The 22,626-nt window shown below is 31.9% G+C and overlaps 1 long non-coding RNA gene across 1 annotated transcript; it reads right to left on the reverse strand.

Moving 5' to 3' along the window:
• Positions 1–554: 554 nt before the first annotated feature.
• On the reverse strand, positions 555–4,351 carry LOC143063749 (uncharacterized). Its single transcript, XR_012975087.1, has 2 exons — positions 4,217–4,351; positions 555–1,832 (listed from the first exon to the last, which is right to left on the reverse strand). It is a non-coding gene; the product is annotated as an uncharacterized LOC143063749 (long non-coding RNA).
• Between the last annotated feature and the right edge of the window lie 18,275 nt (positions 4,352–22,626).

Below are 22,626 nucleotides of genomic sequence, written 5' to 3' on the forward strand. Positions count from 1 at the left end.
TAAATTATCTACAAATCTCACGGAAATAAAACATGAATGATTATAATAAAAGAGAAAGCAGGTCAAGGTTAATATACTTGTTTTCCTGAGTTTATAAATCTTCAGTTAAAAGAAAGTAACGTGAATAGTATGATTATAGACGATTGTGTAGTAGTAGAGAAGACAGGCCAGATATACCAAAGATTGAAACTCTAAAAATAAACTGACAACATCATGGCTAAAAATAAAAGACAAACAGACAAACAATATTACACAGAACACAGCATAGAAACATAAGACTGAGCAACACGGACATAACCCACAAAAACAAATGATCAGGAAGGGTAAGCAGATCCAGCTCCACATTTGGCATCCCGGCGTGTTGTTTAAGTCAGTACAAACCCGGTAATAAGTCTAATTCGGTTGGTCACATTCGGAAAAAAGGGGACGGGATTGAAAATACGACATTAAGAACAAATCCATCGTCATCTGTGAAACGGATACTCCATAACGGTCAACCAGCTCAGCCATGCAAGAACAAAATGAGGCAAAGTATATTGAGTACTACATATACATTCGATTTATATTATTTATCTGCTGAGATAAAACATTGATAGTACAAGTCATATAAAAAGTAACGAATTGAAGAATTGTAGTTTATTTAAGTCACCAAGACTTCATGTAATATGACTAAAAACATCGCGATGCTGCACAAAATGAGACATTATACTGTTACAGTAGTGGTTTATGTGAGCAACGTTTTCAACTGTAGTTCTTTTATATTCCATATTGTTAATGTCTGCAAAACATACCAAAAAATGTTTGTCTAAACTTTTTACTTAGAAAGCAAAGAATTGCGAAGTTGACAGGACTGGTAACCATATAAACTACATACGTAATACCAGAAATCAAGGCGTTGTTTGATGTTATTCGTCGTCGGGATTTGAGGTGGTCAATAAGCAACAAAGTACCAATAGTTATTTCTGTCAAAAAAACAATGGTTGCTATCAAAGATACAGCAAAATCCATTCGCTCTAACGACGCTGTTGCACCGGACGAAGAAGTGGTTGATTTCCGCCATTCCTGAATGTCAGATGATTTTCGAAGTAAAAGAATAGTGAAAATGACAAGAAGCATACATGGAATAAAACGTAAAATAAGCATCCTGGTTATGTATTCTTTATCAGATCTGTCCTTCACTGATCGTCTGCATCCAGTAAGTTTGATTCCTTTCAAAGATGTGATTTCAACCGGATTATATGTTACGTCTTCAAATGTATCAATCTGTGCACATAAGCTTATGACAAATACACAAATACTGAAAAGAATTCCATTCCTCATAGTGCAAAATCGGCTTGCTTTCAATGGAAACGAAACGACGAAAAATCTTTCTATTGATAGGCCAACTGTAAGACTTAATGATATAAGATGGAAAACTGTTGGAAGAATTACTTGGCAAATTTCAAAAATATAGCACCATTCTATTTTTAAAAAGTCTCTACTTCGTTTGACACTAAACACTTGAATGTTAAAAGGTACCGGAATTATGCCGGTCAGAATATCGGCAATTGCTATAGATACCATAACGGCATGCGTAGAAGTCCTGAATTTTCCTTTGATGATTGTTGCAATGAGCAGAATATTCATTATTGTAACAAAGAAAGTAATTATTGGCCCTACATATCCGTAATAAATATAGGCCCCACTTTCAAAATAAGTTATTAAATTGAATGCTTTGGTTCTATTATGTTGTTCTAATGTTGAAACGTTTAGAAATCCTCCTAAAAGGGACTCTGTTAATTGTGAAGCTGTTGTTGTTCTTGGTAGTCTTCTGGCCATTTTCTCAATTAGTTCTGCAAAATAACGTAAAACATTTTATACTATACTATACTTATTAGATGTCAACTCATTGGTCATTGATTAAATTATTTAGCCGTATTTGGCACAACTTTTTTTTTTTGGAATTTTGGGTCCTCAATGCTCTTCAACTTTGTACTGTTTGACTTTTTAACTGTTTTGATATGAGCGTCACTGATGAGTCTTATGTAGACGAAACGCGCGTCTGGCGTACTAAATTATAATCCTGGTACCTTTGATAACTATTTACTTTATTCGTATTTAATTACAAGATATTCATTCGACCACAAGGTGAGCAAATCTAAGATGTTCAGTTTAATTCATTCATGTCAAAGCTTTATTTATAAAGCTTTGATTTGAATTTCACTTATGTTCAGGTAAACGTGAAAAAGAAAACCCAAAATGAGTAGTGATTAGTTGATTTAATATTAGTTTTAGCATCTTAAAGTTGACCTTGTTTAAACACAAGATAACAAATTAGAAATGTAACAGTTATATTGATGCCAATGACACAACTATCTACTAGATATAAAAGTATGATACTATTCACCAGCAGGTTTATAGAAAAAATTAAAAATACGAAGGATTACAATTGGTGAAAAAGTTGGATAGAAAACAAAAGGAATGTTTTGAAACGGTAAATAAAAAACCAATAATTCAAGAAATCATACAACGATAACTGCTAGATACAAGATAACGAAAAAACAATTTCTGAGCAATCACACCAACTGGCGATTTACTTATCATTGTGAACAGTTTACACAAAGTAGTGACACAGTCTTTCATCGATTGTCGCTTGTAATGAACAGGAACTTGGACCCTTGATATATAATTACTAAAGTATTTTAATTGTTTTATATATTATACTGAAAATTAAGAATTTGTAGTCATCATATTATCTGATGTTTCAGTGAATAGTTTATTATCAATAAACAAAGTTCACAACTTTAATATTCTGTAAGTTTACATACATAGGCGTAGCTTTCCTGTGAAATTAAATTATTATGTATTTTATGCATTCTGCTGTTGTGGTTCTAGTAATTTTCTAAAGAATATATTGTATTATTATAAAAATGTTTACTCTTACGAGACAGTCTTCGCCGCAATCCACTATAAATATACCGGATTTTGGTGAGGATTCGTGTGGCTCAATCTTATAACAAATGATATATATATTGTTTTTGAACTGGTTCTTTGTTTGGTCAATACATTGATTTAAGCCTTTCTTTTAAAAGCCTGTCTGTGAAGTGGGGAAACAATGTCTCTTTTTGTTTATTATTTACTTTAATTTGTGGTAGTTGACAGCAATTAAGTACATTCCGTACAGTTACAAATCTTCTCGTAAATTTTTACATTGACGCACACACATACAATAATATATCAACTGGTGATGTATTCAGCTAAGACAGTAAACTTTATAGAAGCGTCCACAAAACGTCAACTTTTTAAAAATAAGAAACAAAAATAAACCACTGACATCAATTTCTTATAAAATGATTAATAGCAATTGAATACTGTCAAAATGTTCTTAAAATGTGAAAAACAAGACATATTCCGATAATTGGCTTTGATGTATATGTGTGTAATTCATGTACTGATCGGTATTCATTTTGAGGACGATACAACCTCATGTTTCTATAATTGAGAATGAATTCAAGATTAAATTGATAGAAGTATTTATTAAATAGGGGTTCAACTACGAAATTAAACGAGAATGGGAACCTGTGTCTGTTTCTTAAATAATGTTTTGTTTCACAGAATGTTGATATATAATTAAAGTTTCAAAAATTTATAGATAATTTCATCGGATTCCTAAGAAATCTTGAGGAAAAAACTTAGATTTACCTCTCACTAGTATCTCGGCATAGGACATACACATTAGGCGAGGTTATTCTAGTTTTTAAATACCAGCAAGTGTTCCCCTATCCTCAACCCCTATCAATCTTTTGATAGACAAAAGATACAAAGAAGAACGACGTACAACATTACTTAACTTGCTGATATTCTAATAAATTGAAAACACGTCAACAAATTAATAGAAACCTTCCATAGTATGAACTGGAGAAAAGATCATTTTCTTATTTGATCTGATAGCAAAGAGAAAGTCAATTATTTACCGATAAGTCTCATTTTACAAAAATCGTCAAAAGAACACAATGCATAACAGTGGTCTTTTTCAGAGTGCAAGCTTTAGGTGGTGTGTTTTCTTTTATTATATCTATATAATGTTCGTACAGTTAGGACATTTTTATTCTAATGTCAATGTTCACTTAAGATACATATGTGTATCGCCTTTTAATTTTCAATATGTGTACAACAATAACAGGAATTACGCAAACATATAGTTATTTTTGAGACATTTTATAAAATACACACTTACCTTTAGTGCATAAATAACTGTTATGTTTTTATAGTCTAACATCACTTTATTCTTCATGCATCACATATTTAAATGTTTTTTACGATTAGAAGGATAGGTACAGCATATGTCATTATGATTAATAACAAAAACAATTTTAATATATATCGTCATTACCTTATACATTAATAAATATATCCGAACGGAAATAGGAAAAGTGTTTTCCTGTATTAGAACAAACGTCGAGGCTCATACATTTACGTGTCCTTTATGAAAAAGACTTTCATATTCATTGCGCTTTTGAATCCGCGCAGTCACAGAGAACCGATGTCAGGCATGCAAATCTTGCTGCCCATTAACAGTGGCCTATTGAATAAATTTAGAAAAATATACAACTGCATATCCATGTTTACCATGTTTACATTACATGACACCTGAAACTGCTAAAAAAAACACCATACAGAAAAGCAATTATGTATCAAAAGACAGAATATAACAAAGTATACACGCAACCCAATGTTACACCTTAATTTCCCGTGTAACTTAGAAGTTTGCTAAATAATACTATTTCCTTTTTCGAACAGACGACTGTTTTGAAGATTAAACAATGTTTGTTTAATAAGTTTCATAATTTTAAATGAGTACTAATTAAAGGACCTAGTAAATAACATTTAAAAATATTATTAGTCCTTTTAAATTCTAAATTTTGCAATACAACTTTATAAAAGTTTTTGATTAATTTTTAAATCTTTTTTCAAACATTCGTACTGAATGCATATGGTACATTAAATTGTGCATGTACATTTATCAGAAACTTTCGGATAATATGTCCTTTTCATAACACTTAGAATTCACACATAATACATAGTTCGATATCGATTTGTTTTCTCTCAATAGATTTGTGACTTTTAAACACCGGTATACTACTGCTGACTTAATCTCTCTATATCGCTACTTTGGCTGACAAAATAAGCATTTTTTAACATATATTACAGTAATTCTTTGAATAATAGATGGTGGATATATTTAAATGACACGTAATTCCAATATTATAATAATACAGACACAATTAATTTGAACAAACGGTCTTTAACAATAGAAGAAAAAATACAAATTACATACGCACATAACGTGCAATCGAATATCTTTATATTTGGAAGGCTTAACATATAAAACGAGAATTAAGAAAATAAAGAAAGCTTTAACAAAATTGGTAAGACTCTCTAAAGCTAAGTTTGGTGGAGGAGTGTAGCCTTAAAAGAGTTATCTGAAATTTCTGCGCTGGTTTATTAAGATTTGTTGAATTCAAATTTTCGATGAAATCGTTCCTCAAAAACATTATTATGAAAATATCAATCCACTAACTCTTGGTTGAATAAAGCCTCTCATAAATACTATGGTCATCGACAACAACGTTGTGCATTGGCAGTTGACATTTTCAAGATAAAATTGAAAACGGAAATGATGATAATGTCAATGAGACAACAACCCGACCAAAGAGCAGACAACAGTCGAAGGACACCAATGGGCCTTCAAAACAGCGAGAAAATTAAATAACATAAAAATTATCGAAAGATTTTCTAATATTACATTAGAAAAAAAACACAGTACTGTATTCATAGAGACATCAACGCCAAATTCGGATTTCATAGTGTCAAATTTTCAAATGTTTAAATATCATTTAAATGATACACATCGAGGAAACATGATAACTGATGTGCAAATAAAGGGGCGAGACTGGGTGTGTCATTAGGGTAACTCCTGCTAATCATGCACCATCCGCCATGCGAAACCCCACTAAAAAATATCATAATCGCGAAAAGGATACGTTTGGTGAATTTGCAGATTTGATGGCCATTCTGTTATCCAAGGATCTATGGTCTCAGAAACATGTCGAAAATTAGTGGAGACACAGGCATATCGTATCGTTCAAACAAACAAAAAACCAGTACTTTTATTCCTAAATATAAAAATGAGTAGCTGCGATATGATTTTCAAGTAGAAAAAGTAAAGTCTCAAAACTATTGAACTCCGAGGAAAATTCAAAAAGGATAGTCCTTAATCAAACGACAAAATCAAAAGATCAAACACATCAAACGAATGGACACTATCCGACAGAGAGGAAATGACGAGTTTTGAACGAACTATATGTCGCTGTACAGCCTTCCATAATGATAAAACCCCATTGCGCACAATCAACTGTATAAGGCCAGGGCATGACAAAATGTGAAACAATTCAAAAGAGAAAACCAACCGCCTAATATACGTTAAAATAAATATACAAAAAAAAACAAATATTGCAAACAACATATAATAACCATAACTTCATGTATTTACCTCAGAACAAGCACAAACATTAGTATGTAAGTAAGTAAGTAGATTATTTATTATAGTGACTTGTGTAATTACAGTAGTGTGTCAATTAACATAGTTTAACATAATATATACATATACACCCGACCCAATGGGTCTAAAAGTTACATAAATATTAAATAGTAAAGTTCATATCTGATTTGTGTCACGATTTTGATAGTAAGTCCGTCGGGTGTTAAGAATATCATTTATATGAGCGCTTAACTCTTTTACCTGAAACCATGGTTCATCAGTAAATAGGTGCACGAAACAACTGACCACAAAATGTAATATTTGATAAATAAAAGATTAAACATTGCATGATTTAAATCGTATTATAAAGATAGTTCTAATGGCTGTAAAAATATAAGGTACTTTATGCCACATTTTATTCCAAATTTTGTATAGTATCTCCCAGTTGATATTGTATGTCTTTCTTTATCCATCATGATTTTCTTGATAGGGAATTGTTGCTTACAAGGAAGCTATGAAAAAAGCATTTTTAGTGGTTCTGTTGGAATCATCCCTCATGCTCACCACTACCAGTTGGAGGATCGTTATGACATATCTGTTCAACAGATGATGACAGATATGTTCCATTTGTCGTAACCACAACTTCATCGGCTTTTCCCCAGAATATGATCTACCCAATAAGACTTTTCACTGGGTTTGTCGTTTTCAGTTTTGACCAAGACTTATTTATAATTAGTAATTTCATGTGTGTAGCAGATTACTAGAATACACTGATTCCTTGTAATCTAAAAGGGTTGTAAAGCACAAAAATGTCGGCATTCATCTCACAAGCTAAACAAACTTTCAAAAAGACTTAATCGGAAAGGATATAGTTACGATATGGTCAGAAAATTAAGGATTGCATATTTCGGTATTAATATGATTCACTCATAGGGTAATAAACACAATTGTTCTAAAATCAGTTGTTGGCATGATACGGGTTATTTTCTTCTCATATATTTTATGGTAGTATGATACTAAACCTTTACCGGGAGGGATTGTAATGATTTTCATATGATTAAGACATAATCTTTCAATCAGTTTGATTTAAGTCTGGAGCTGGCATGTCAGTAACTACAAGTAGTCCTTTTTAATGTATGTATCAATGTCATTTTGCTTAATTTCTTTTGCTACCTATTATGACATCGGACTCAGACTTCTTTTAAACTGAGTTTTACTATTCGTATTGCTAAGTGTTCTTTTATTCTACATTGGCTAGAGGTATAGGGGGAGGGTTGAGATCTCACAAAACATGTTTCACTCCGCCGCATTTTTGCTCCTGTCCCAAATCAGGAGCCTCTGGCCTTTATTAGTCTTGTATGTTTTTAATTTTAGTTCATATATATATTTTGGAGTTTTGTGGGCCGTCCATTTTCACTGAACTAGTTCACAACTATTTTAGGGGCCAGCTGAGGACCACCTCCGGGTGCGAGATTATCTCACTGCGTTAAAGACCATTATGTGGTCTTCGGCTTATTGTAAAATCTTTGATCATAAATACAGTCTAAGTGTAGAATAATACACTTACAAAAATAAGCATTCAATTCTAACATTAGATGTTTCCCCTAATATTCTCTCTGGTATCACTTTGTTTTAACATTATTCTTCATAACAATGAAAAAAAAGAAAGAGAAAATAAGAAAGTAAAATGAAAACACTATTTAAAAGATATTTCACATGTATTTAAGTACAAACTTACCTTGATCAGAAATAATATGAATGTATTGTATCGCATAAAATTACTGTTTGTTATTGAGGTGTCACATATTTCAATATATATGATAAAAAAGGAAGGGGTAGGTCAAGCATTTGTCATAATTAATTAGTATATTAAACAACCTATATATTGTTAACATCTTATATTGATGAACATATCCAAACGGAAATTTAAACAAAAGATAAATTCCTGTTTACATACATACAATAAAAAACTAGTCAGAGAAGCTAAGACCGAAAACAAATATGATAATTAAAAATAGACACATTTATTTATAAGATGGCACAATCGTGTCTACGAACCATTCAAGAACGTAAACGATCCGGCTGGTCCTTCTTTTTAACCTTTAAGATATAAGTAATGTGTATACATTATAATATGTCAAATTTAAATCATCGAAATACTTGATACAGCTTTTAATAATTTATTTTCATTAATGATAGTGATTAAATGTTAATAGATGTCTGTTATCGATTAAAATCCTTCATTTAAGTCATTAAATCTAAAATTGAGTATGAGAAATAAGACTTGAACCAGAATTTGGAGGAACGTTAACAAGAAATAAAAAAATGTTATCTACGTTAGTTTAATGTTTTCGCACAGTTTTGAACCTCATCGAAACTCATGAAAAAAGATAACTCTAAGCTTGTTGTCTACAATTGATTTGATATGCGACAACACCATGTTCTAGAAAGTTTGATTTTTGCACTAAATAGCTCCATCCAACTCACGTTTGTAGGACAGAAATTTGATATTTGAAATGTAAACAATAAGACCTTTCATGTGAAGTACAAAAACCTTATCTTAAATGAAAATTATTTTTTTTGCACTCAATGACCCCACCCAACCCATTTTTTGGGGACGTCAATTTGATATTTGAAATGTACGCTTTATGGACTTTCATTTGATATGCGACAACCCAACCATCTGAGAAGTTTGATTTTTTTTTTCACTAAATGACCTCATTCTTCCCACTGGAAAGAAAAAGGGGTTTGAAATTTTATATTTTTGAGTAGAGCTCATTAAGACCTTCAGTTTGATATATCATATGACCCCATTCGGCAAAGTGCCAAAAAATGATGCAATATCAATTATATAAATAGAACTCATGAAACTTAAAAAAATCAATGCAAAACCTGAAAATTTCAAATTAATTTTATGGGCATATTTTTCATTGAATGTTTTTGGTATTTGGTAAAAAATATAACCATGTTTAACTCTTCAATTTCTGAAAATTTTAGGTGATAAGCTGTTGTGGATTCAGAAATACATGCCTCTGCTCGCCAAATTTCAATTTGCCTTATCTCTAAAACGCCAATAGATATCTCAAATCTGTTAAATGATAAATGATCTACAGTTGACGGACATAATTGTAAAAAAAAATTGGACAATTCCGACGTTCATTAAGGTCACAATGAATCATCAAATATATGGTGCAATACAAAACTTGAGAACTGGAAGTCGTAGAGACATGGGACTACCACCATTCAACTCGGCACCACTTGACCTTTTAAATATTAGAAGGTCAAGGTCATAGTTCACTTTAAAGGTCAAGGTCAAATTTTATCATGACCTGACATTGACCTCAAATTGAAGGTCTTAAACTACTGATCATTTTTGCAGTTTATAGTAGATTGATAATTGTTAACATTAAAAATATATACACACAATTCTATACTTTTAAGAATCATCCCGTCGTAGCTTTTGAACAGACGGTCGGACATTTTTGGACTTATTCTATAAAATGTAGAGCTCGTCGAGAGGAACATTTTATACGCTGTATGTATGCAGCAAACTCTTATCGTTTTCTAAATATGTAAGATTGAAATTGCAGCTTAATTTTTTTTTTGCACTCAGTGACCTTTGACATTGGGTGCAAATTAAAGGTCACATGAACTTAAGATTATTATCGAAGGTTCCAAATCTCTACGACTTCCGATTCGCGAATAAGATGTTTTGTGTATAATCTTTCAAGAGAAATTAAGTGCAAACATTCAAATTTCTCAGATGGTAAGGTTGTTGTATATCAAATGAAAAAACATAAAGCGTACATTTCAAATTTCAAATTGACGTCTCCCAAAAACGGGTTGGATGGGGTCATTGAGTGCAAAAAATAAATTTTCTTTTAAGATAGGGTTGTTGTATATCAAATGAAAGGTCATGATGTGTACATTTGAAATGTCAAATTCCCGACCTCCAAAAATTAGTTGGATAGGGTTATTAAGTGCAAAAATCAAACTTTCTAGAACATGGCGTTGTGGCATATCAAATGAAAGCTCATCCACTCTATGTTACATATATCATACTTCCGATCTCAAAAATGTAGGCGGATGAGGTCATTATGTGTTATAAGCGAAAAGTTTCATAAGGTATGCTTGTCGTATATCAAACGAAAGGTCGTACAAAGTACATTACGAAAACATCACTTTTACAGGAAAGACCTTTCAATTGTTTGTAGAGATACTACTTTAAAATTAACACAGAGACGATATCACATAAAAATTTGGGGTTTATCGTTCATTGTGCAGTCCTGATATTTTCTCAAATAGCACTTTAAAAATCCAATACGGCGTGTCGGTCTAATACAAAGCACGGTTAATATTTATATTAGATTTTAAAACATGTTTTCCTGGTCCTGAATTTAATTTTTAATCAGCCGTAGGACGTTGACAGTTAATAATTAGCCAGTCTAGTGTACTCTCCGATGGTATCACGAGGTCAGTAGTCATTACTTCTGTGTTGACTTTGATTATCATTGATATAGCCATAATCATAAATTAACTTTTTTACAATTGTAAGGGTTTTCTACCCCAGAAATAGATTAATTTAACCGCATTTGGCAAAGTTATTTCTAAATTTTTGGTCCTCAATACTTTTCAACTTCGTAGTTTATTTGGTGTTTTATTTTTTTTTTAATTCGATCCTCACTGATAAGTCCGTGCAGAATCTAAAACACGCGTCTGGCGTACACACTTTTAATCCGGTATCTGTAATGAGTTTATTTGTAATATCTATTGTTAGAACATCTTGCTTAGCATTGATGATAAATAATGCACACCTGGTATAGGTAGTAAATATCTGAATCAGCTACTTCGGAAATTTAGAACTTTTAAATTTTTGAAATACTATGGCTTTTCTACCTTAGTTGTATTTGGCAAAACATTTAGGAATTTTGGTCCTCAATGCTCTTCAACGTCATGCACTATTTGGCCTTTTTTTTTATTCGAGCGTCACTGATCAGTCTTCTTTAAGACAAACAGTACGTGTGGCGTTAATCAAAAATGTCAATCTTGGAATCTATGATGAGTTTATTTACAACCACTGGGTCGATGCCACACACTTACGAAAATACACAAATATTGAAAAGAATTTCATTCTTCATTGTGCAAAATCGTTTTGATTTTCATAGAAACGAAAATATAAAAAATCTCTCTATTGAAAGGCTTAATGATAAATGATGAAAAATTGTTGGGAGAATAATTTGACAAACTTTACATATATATAGCACCGTATGTCTTAGATTAAGTCAGTACTTCGTTCGAATGTTAAAATGAAGTAGAATTATAAATGTAAGAATATCAGTAATTGCTTTAACAACCATAACAGCAGGTGCAGAAGTGGAACTTTCCTTTTAAAATTGTAGCAATGAAAAGAATATTCATTATTGTAACAAAAAACTTATAACTGGTCCAATATAATGAATGTATATGCATCATCTTTGAAATAAGCTTTTGAACTGAATGCCATGATTCTGTTTGATGGACTTCTTGTTACTGTCGTAATATTCGATTAGAGATTTGATTGTCATAGGAAAATTAGAAATTATCCCAAAACAAAATCACTTAGTTCTTAATTGAAGGTTGTTTAGGAAGCTGGCCATATAATGGAATCAATCCTGCAAAATAGAAATAATTATATTAATATGTAGAAAATATCAATCAATTATTAATAATCATATGAACTTATTCTTAATAATTATATGTGGAAATAATAATAATAAATATTGTTTATTATAAGGCAAGGAAACGTATAATGTTATACTTGCCTTTTCCAGGTTAAACCTCTCAATATCGCTTATTAGGTGTACAAAATGTACAAAAGCAGAATCTTTCTTAAACACTACATCTAATGCAGATAACTAACTTAAGGGAGTTTTATTATAGGATTAAACACACTTTTATAGAGGTTATATGTTCACTGATGAGTCTTTGTAGACGAAACGCGCGTCTGACGTATATACGAAATTATAATCCTGGTTTCTACGATGAGTTAATATATGTGGTATTAGGTGGGCCGATATTAGGCTTACTAAGTTGTCAATTTGAAAAAAGCTCATTTGGCAGTTTAGAAAATATGGAATATGTCGCAAGAGGGCGAAATTTAATAAGGTGTTCCAAGTAGAGAAAGGGCAATCTATTGGAATAGTGATAGATAACAACTTTCTGTCAATTATCACAACAGCTTTGTGAAAATAATTAAAGTGTATTAAAACGGGGGCTTAAGCCTTCAATCAAACTCTGCTAAGATGATGTTATAGCTTCTGTTACACTGGATATTGATGAAGCTTTATAAATTTGTCAGAAATAAATATATGAGTTTCAATATTTGTTATAGAATACTGAGAAAGTTAAGTGATATTAGAAATTTCAGAAAGATTTGTTTCAATGCTTCGCTTTGAATGGTGTACATGCGTCTGATATACCTGTCGAGAATATCTAGAGACTATCCCAGTACCGCGTGAATTATACATGAATTTATACGCGTTAGCGCTGTCTACATGTAACGTCATGATATCTATGTGTAAACGTCATTGTATACCAGCATTAAACCATTCATTTGTATAGACTTCTTTTTCTAACTTCATAACACAACGCATTCTAAATTATACGATCACGAGATTGGTACCGCAACCAGGATAAAAGATGGATTCTATTTGAGCTGGAAATAGAGCCGCCATCGCGAAATCATCCAAGAAACTAGATGAGTTAAACACAAATTCGGAGATGGAATTTTGATATTGCAGGTCCAATTATTGACGCTATAGTAAAAAACAATGTGTAATTCTTAAATTTGATGAACAGATCTTAAAAATACATCGAAAGAAGAAATAGAAGTTGAAATCACAGATGCAGATGCGTATAATTTAGATCTTGAAACACATTTACGCCTATATGAGAAATTAGCACAAACAGTTACTCGTACATGTACAGAATTATCTCACGAAAGCATCTCAAACACACGCCCCGTCATGAACATGCATGAAGTCAATTCTGAAACCCGTCCTTTATGAAGACAGAATTCATCTTAAGATATTCGTCACAAACTAGTTCGCTGTCAAGTTAAAATCACCACTTGCCGAAGCTAACCCTACACACTTTTTCTTAGGATATTTTTGAGTGGCAATACTTTTGAGTGTCGTTTCAAACCACCATTCACAACAATTATACTTTAACTGAAATACAGAAATTCACTTACCGACAGTCAATTCTTGATGCAGGAGCTATGAATGTCACAAATAATTTGAACTTATTAAGCGCAAATTACCACAAAGCCGTAGAATTTTGTGAACGCATATATGAAAGCACTATTAGATTTGCAAGCACTCTCATACACACTAAAAAGTCTTCGTAATTTTTCTGATAAATTAGAGGTCTATATCCGTGGATTGGAATCTTTAGGACAGTGCCAAGATACGTATGGTTCCCTGTTGATTCCAGTTATTCAGTTATACCGTAAAAAGTAACATAACAGGAGAAAACGGAAACGATGACTGGACACTTGGAATTCTTATACAGGCCATACAACGGGAAATATCGACTCTAGTAGCCAGCACTAATGGGAGTGTAGCAAATGTTATCCCTACCGCAAGTTTCCATGCCAAAAATTTGTAAGAAAAATGGGATGTAAATTACGTGAAATAAATCAAAAACCTACTATTCTCAAAGTAAACTGTGAATTTATTGCAAAGATCAACAATTCCCTGCAGAATGTAAAACGTTCACCGATAGTTCTTTGCTCTAAACTAATAAGTAGAGTGGGATTATGAATATACAGACTCACAATATAAGAGACAGCAGGGGACACATCTATTTTTGCTCTTACTCCTAAAATATAGATACAACATGAATGTGTCCATAGTACTATCATTTTCTATGTTCATTGGACTGTGAAATTGGGGTTAACACTCTAATTTGGCATTAAAATAAGAAAGATCATATCATAGAGAACATGACGTCAAGTGTACTAAGTTTAAAGTTGATTGGACTTCAAATTCATCCAAAACCATCTTGAACAAAAGCTTGAACCTGAAGCGGGACAGACCGATGAACAAACGAATGGACAAACGAACGGACGGACAAACGAACGGAGGGAAGATGAACAAATGAACGAACAGACATATGAACGAAAAGTCGCACAGACCAGAAGACATAATGCCCATAATTGGGGCATAAAAAGACCAGTTTCAGCTTGCCAAGATTGACAGCTGATTGTTTGAAAGAAGGAATTAATCATATGAATTTCCAATAGAATGTCTGTAGGTAGAGTGCATGCATTGAGCACAAAAAGTAATGGGTGCAATCTTGAACCAGGGAAACCAAGACTATAAATTCAGGTTTTGCAAACTATTTTTGAGTTTTCGCACCCATTATTTTCTGCACCTAATACAAGCACACTTACAAGAGATTTACAGTGTTTATAAAGCCAGGTACAACAACACATTTGGTGAGCTGCAATAACATGAAAGTAACATAAGCAGTCATATACACTTACCTGAACCTAGATATTATCCCTAAATTCGAATGTGAATTAATTATTTACATCTACAGAAAGACTAATTCCATTCCTGTCTAATGATTATCAATCACAACCAACAACAATAATGCATTTTTCTAAAGCTATACTAAGAATTAGTAATATCAAAGAATCAAATGAAATTCAAATTGTGGTGGTACAATAGGAAATTGGTGAAATATTCCCATCATTCAAACAATCATCTCGCAAGTTTGACAAACTAAAAACTATAGCTCACCTTTCGTCCAAATAAATTCTGACATCAGGACATTTCTTTCTAATATTTATTGACCTCATCAGAAAAGAGTTATACATGCGAAACTCCTTATCTTCAATGGTTGATATAGTTTACATTCTTATTGCTAATAAATAATACGGGGACAAAGTCTCCTATTACAGTAGAAAAAAAAAAAATCGGGAAAATTTCCCGAAATTTTCATTGTACTAATGAACTCAAAATCGTTAAAACTTTTTTTGTCGCTTTTTTAATTCCCGCATTTGCGCACAACGCAGAAATCTACTTCCTTCTTCCGGTCTCGTTTTCGTGAGACTTTGAGTAGTCTAGTAAAGGAACTCAAGGAACACAATACCAATATTTCATTTTTAATAATTATTTGTCTTTGATGTGAATTGACGTAACCTGATGCATTGCTTTTCTTTGTTTACATTGAAAATGACGTCATAACTTAAATAACGTCACAAGTAAAATCCCTTACAACAGAGCCAAAATCGGAAACGGCATTTCCGTTTCTTTTTTTAACAAATGAAACTGTTAACACTAGCGTCATAAAATGTGATCAAGATACGATAATTGTCTTACTATAACGCACATTTAAACCTATATATTACATTTACCTAACGTTAATTTTAACCATACTTTAAAGTCCCTTGAAATATAAACTAGGAATAAAGATTCCTTCAATAATGGCGTTTTCTAAATCCGAAATTAGAAGCCAGATTCCCATAAACTGTAATTTATGTGAAACTGAGAAGAATATAAAATGGAAATGCTTGACTATTTTGATCTGAGCGTCACTGATGAGTCTTATGTAGACGAAACGCGCGTCTGGCGTATAAAATTATAATCCTGGTACTTTTGATAACTATTTACACCACTGGGTCGATGCCACTGCTGGTGGACGTTTCGTCCCCGAGGGTATCACCAGCCCAGTAGTCAGCACTTCGGTGTTGACATGAATATCAATTATATGGTCATTTTTATAAATTTTCTGTTTACAAAACTTTGAATTTTTCGAAAAACTAAGGATTTTCTTACCCCAGGAGTAGATTACCTTAGCCGTATTTGGCACAACTTTTTGGAATTTTGGGTCCTCAATGCTCTTCAACTTTGTATGTATTTGGCTTTTTGAACTATTTTGATCTGAGCGTCACTGATGAGTCTTATGTAGACGAAACGCGCGTCTGGCGTATAAAATTATAATCCTGGTACTTTTGATAACTATTGACTTGTGGAATTCTAATGTGCAGTAAATGTAAAGATAAAATACATCTAAGACTTGGTCGAGATCATAAGGTAGTAGACATCAAGAATATGGGGCTTCCTGTCGAAGGATTGGATTTTACCAACATAATGTGTAAAGAACATTCAGAACAATCTTCTTGTCTTTTCTGTACAAAATGTGACAAACTCGTTTGCCCTACTTGCATTGCTATGGTTCATAAGAAACATGATCTAACTGAAATAAGTCATGCATATAACTTGAAGAAAAACAACATAGTAAACTGCAGAAAGAAAAAAAATGAAATTACTGCAACAAAGGATCAAGCAAATTTGCTTCATGATGCTGAAAATTCAAGTTATGCCAAAGTTATACTTAAGCATGAACAAGTTTTAAAAGACGCAGTTGAAGAACATATCGCAAAACTAAGAAATGAGTTAGACCAGAACCACAAAGCCTGTACCAAAACAACTGAAGAAAGTATCAATGCCATTTCCAAAAGTGAAGGACAAAATGATAAAAAGTATAGTGATATTAAAGATTTCAATAATTCCCTTGACATTTCTAAATGTTTCCAAGAAGTTTGTCAAATGGAGAGATCAATAGAACTGTCTGTCCCCAAACATGAAATATCATGTAGAACAACACTGCAATTTATTCCAGGAGAAATAACCCAGTCTAACATTGGAGTTCTACAAATTGTAGACATACCATTACCTGAAGTAAATGTTTCTCTTAGTGTTGTAAACCAATATCTGACAAATCTTTCTGCGAATGAGTGTTTATCTCTATGTCATCATGATTCACTGTGGATTTCTTGTGAACCAGATGAAGTGCTACAGAAAGTAAAAAAAGAAGGAAACAATCTAAAGACAATATCAACCTTCAACCTCAAGGTCTATGGTATGGCAACAACTGCATCTGAGGATTTACTTGTGTCAACAGGGAAATCCAGACTACAAATGATCAGCAATACCACTGGTAAAATATCAGAGAGTGTGTATGACATTAATCCTTTCCTTCCTACAGCCATTCATATCACAAGTGGATGTCGGGTCATTGTAGGAGGTTATAATGTAAACGATAAAAGAGTAGCTGTGTTTGTGATAAATAAGAATGGAGACCATAAAGCTGTGTATGAACATGACCAACATAAACAACCTATATTTGATTATCCCGACAGTATTACTACCACCAGTAATGATTATATACATGTGTCAGACTATGATTCACAGGAAGTCAGTGGAAAAGTGGTAGTGTTAGATCCGGCAGGTGATGTAATAAACCTTTATAAAGGGGATACACAAATCAACAAGAAGGTACCATTTGGACCAGAAGGAATTGTGACAACACTTGATTGACTTTTAAAACACATTATATTTGTTCAAAATAGATTTTACTTCATTCAAAGAGGGACGAAAGACACCAGAGGGGCAGTCAAACTCATAAATCGAAAAATAAACTGATAAATAAATAATTAAATTGTAATCAAAAATAGTTCAAAGGTAACAGGATTATAACTTAGTACGCCAGACACGCGTTTCGTCTACATAACTCTCATCGCTCATATCAAAATATTTATAAAGCCAAAGTTATTGAGAATCCAAAAATATTTAAGAACCACTTTACTAATATATAAAATTTCAATGAGCTTGTACCACTTCCTTGGTCTTTGATATACAAAATGTAGCCTTTAAAGTAGACTCAGAAATTAAATGATAAACTAACTTGTATTTTTTTATATGGTGAAAGAACATTTATTTACTTTCGAAGATATCATACTTTATAACAAAATCACAAAGATAAATTCCCTTTTAGATATTCAATAACTTCCGGGCTATACTTTTTGCAAAGTATTAAATCAAAATTTCAAATACCAACAAATAAAATATTCTACAAACCATAAGGAATACAGACACAGAAATCTGACTTTGGAATATGTATATAGAAAAATTGCTTCGCTGAGCGCAGCTGGATACGACCGCAGATTTCAAACCCCGAAAAGTTGAGGCAAAAATGGACACAATATTCACGCTTGATACAGGTTTAAATTTGGATTGTAATTAAATATTTGACACATAATAGGTTTCTGCCACAGAATAAGTATAGTCAAAGAAATTAAAAATTGGTTATATGAATTGAATTTATATTCAAATTTTTGCTTTTGTGCAATACACTATGCTGAGGCGAATTGACTCCCTCTCCCAAAATTAAAATTGACCCCATTTTTTGTTTTTGTGCAAGACACGATCCTGTTGAATATTAACCCCCGAAAAAAAATTATTTGAAGAAATTTTCTTTTTAATTTCTGAAATTTGAAATAAGAAAAAAAAAAAGTCCCTCCAAATTTTTTTCACCTCCCCCTTTCCCTTATTTCATGATATAGTCAAAATCTCAATTCAAATTTTTAATAAAGTTTGCAACCACAATAACCCTTTGAAAGACAATATACAAGTCTTAAAATATAAAATGACATTCATAGTCATGGTTAAAATTAAAATCAATCAATAGTAACTTTTAAAATAAAATTTACAGCTAATCACATCAAGACAATCATCATGTCTTAATACATAATTTACAAGCAGCGTAAGGGAGGTAATCAAACGTTGTTTTAAATTGGGATTGGATTACCTCCCTTAGACTGCTTTTAAATTGTCTTAATTGTCCTTTAACCAGAAAAAAACCTTGTTTTCACCTCTTTTTTGCCTCTAATTCCTAAATGGTTTGAGCCATAACCCTCAGAGTCAATCCTAACCATCCCTTTGTTGTATGGAAACTTGTGGTATAATTTTAGAGTGATTCATACACTTAAACACGAGTTATTGTCTGGAAACTACAAAAATGCTTATTGGGTGCTTTATTCCTAAGGTTGGGACCCCTACCCCCAAAAACAATCCCAACCTTTCTTTATTGGTTATAAACCTTGTATTAAAATTTTATTGATTTCTATTTTCTTATATTAAAGTTATTATATGGAAACCATCTGTCTTTGACGACGACGCCAACAAGGACGATAACGTGATACCAATATACGACCAAATTTTTTTTTTTATTTTTGCGGTAGTATAAAAAATAAGCGAAATGACAATGATGCATAAATTAACAAAGAACTACTTGCAGTTACTGACATGCAAGCTGAGGACATCAATTAAACTTATTGAAAGATTATGTCTCCATTATATGTAAAATAAGAACGATAAAGGTTTATAAGGCTAAAAAAAAACAATAAAACGAAAGGATTGTCATATACAGTCATACATTTGTGTGTCTCTAACAAATAATTGCAAAACAAATATCAGACCAGTTATCACAAAAAATATGAAATATACAATTATTTTTTTTCATAATAGGTATGGGAAGATGTGGTATGAGTGCCAATGAGACAACTCTCCATCCAAATAACAATTTATAAAAGTAAACCATTATAGGTTAATTTCATAATGCACAGAAGTTTATATAAATACAATTCAAAATTAAGGAATGTATCTCCCTCATGCAAAGCTCTGATTCCTTGCCAAGCTTTGGGGATACCTTTTGGTCCTTTTTTGTTTATAGCTCTTCATATTTTTGATAAGCTTTGGATTTTCAAATATGTTGTCATCGAGCACCACTGAAGAGACATTGATTGTTGGAATGCACATCTGACGCAGAAAAATTGGTACTGTAAAAAGGCGTTTATGTAACACAACAATCTTTTGTACACAAAAGGGGAACGATAGATAAGATTTTTATCGGATATAACCAGATGCTCCGCAAGGCACAGCTTTATACGAACACAGAGGCTGAACCCTGAACAGTTGGGGCAAGTATGGACACAACATTCAAGCTGGATACAGCTCTGAATTTGGATTGTGATTAAATAGTTGACACAGAATGAATGTGGTCTAATGAACTTAAAAAATTCCTTAAATTGCAATCATTTTTACATGTTGGTCTGTCATGTTCAAATTGCAGTATTAAATGCATGTAATAATTTCTGAATTAACAGTATTTTAATTTTTAACGAATGTTTTCACTATTTGCAAACATATATTTCTGATTTGAACACAAAATAACAATATAAACATCAAGTTTTCCTAGTCAATGCATTGTTCTAACAATGCTCTATAGCAAAATCAAAAATTATACATACATTGTGTGTACTGTCAGTGCATAAAAAAAATCTGTTCAGCTAATCTTTACTTATCATATGGAATAGAAGTGCAGACTGACAGAAATTCAGACAGAAATTAAGGACACCACCAGGAAAAGTTGGCAGGGCAATGATAATAAAGAAGACTATTATATCAAATGATTTATTGCATTGTGATGTGCATGATAAATTGACCATCACACAAATAATTGCAAAATATTACATGCAATACATTTATATCAATATGAAATTGTGTGACCATCTTAATATCGCATAAAATATTACAACAAGACAATAATCTGATAGTATAATTCTACAAATAACATAGTTCCAAGTTTATTGCTGAATTTATTAGAGCAGTAAGATAAACCCTTAATAAGGTCAACATTATGTTGCATTGTTTTGTATATTATGAGTTTCTGAAACCAACAAAACTATGCATTAAAAATCCATGTAATGCAGTTATTAAAACTTATTTGATGGATGAACTTTATTGATAACAATTTTAATTCTTTCTAATAGGGTTAGCACTATTTTGGTTTTGTCTAAGGTTTGTTTTTGCACAATAATATATATATCATGGTACCAAAAATGAAAAGGAAAGTTGACCTGTTTATTAATGATATTACACTATATCATTGATTAAGGCCAAGGTTTTGTTAATGTATATTCATTAAGGCAGTTCAAAAATCAAACACACGGGGATAGGAAGGGGGCATGGGAGGCACTGTTTTAAAGACCCCAACCCCCCAATTTCCATTTGACTTGTAACTTGAATTTGCTGGAGAAAAAATATATTAAATAAAAAATTGAAAAACCTTTAAGTACAGGGCCCTTGAATAGGACACATGTTTTTTTCCTCCATCTAAAATTCAATTTCATTTTGCTTACTTTATTATTTGGCCACATTATTTCACTTCTTATTTTTTTTCAGTAAAAATTCCTGTGATTATAGTTAAATGCACCACAGTATTCAGATCTATGTTTTTAAATATCAAAATGTACAACAATAGTTACATGATCCAATTGTCTACTATATAGATATCTACTAGATTATTTAGAGCATTCAAAAAGACAATCAAAAAGCAATAATACTGGCATAAGACAAACATGTATATCATGATTAAATACTTGTAGAGTTGACAAAATATGTGTAATGTAATATCACACGAGAAGATGATTTATAATGACAAAAATGAAACTTACTGTTCTGTTATAATTTATTTTTCAAGAGTACAATGTGTCAAAGTTACTAAGAAAATCTTTGACAATTACTTTCAGGGCTATTCCATTAAAATGTACATAGGAGGGTAGGGATGTCCCTACAACCAAAAACCATTTTTCAGATAATTTTGCATGATGGTATTAGACGCATACTGAAAAAAGACCAATGACCCACATTCAATAATTAAAGTTCCCATCCTATCCTCCCACATACATTTTAATGGAATAGTCCTCACCAGCTCTATTTGTAATGACATAATATCAGCATAGATACAAATGCTATAGTCCATACAGGTCATCAATTTTAAAACATAGTTGCTATTCAAGTTTATACACTTTAATATCAAGAGTTTTTTTCTTTTAACTTAGAATTTTTAATAACTACATGTTCAAAAAAATATGATAACCAGGACTTGGTGTGACATAATGACAACCACCTATAGTTGACTCTTAGAAATGATGGATTTCTGTGGATAAATTATCTATCAGTATAATTTTTTTTTAAAACCCTGGAATTTTGTCCAAAATTTGTCCTAAATTCAATAAATACAAAAATGATTTCATTTCCAACACACCCACAATTGCGATTTTGTACTTGTATATGACAAATCAAGTCTTTTGAGCAAGGCATTACTATGGATATTTGGTGAAAAACATATGAATAGAAGTGGATCTTTGGTTTTTGTCAATGAAACATCAACTCGAAAAAAAAAACCAACATGTTAAGATGTCAATAAATGGT

The sequence above is a fragment of the Mytilus galloprovincialis genome, chromosome 2 (genome assembly GCF_965363235.1).
Source record: "Mytilus galloprovincialis chromosome 2, xbMytGall1.hap1.1, whole genome shotgun sequence".
In the NCBI taxonomy this organism is placed as follows: Eukaryota; Metazoa; Mollusca; class Bivalvia; order Mytilida; family Mytilidae; genus Mytilus; species Mytilus galloprovincialis.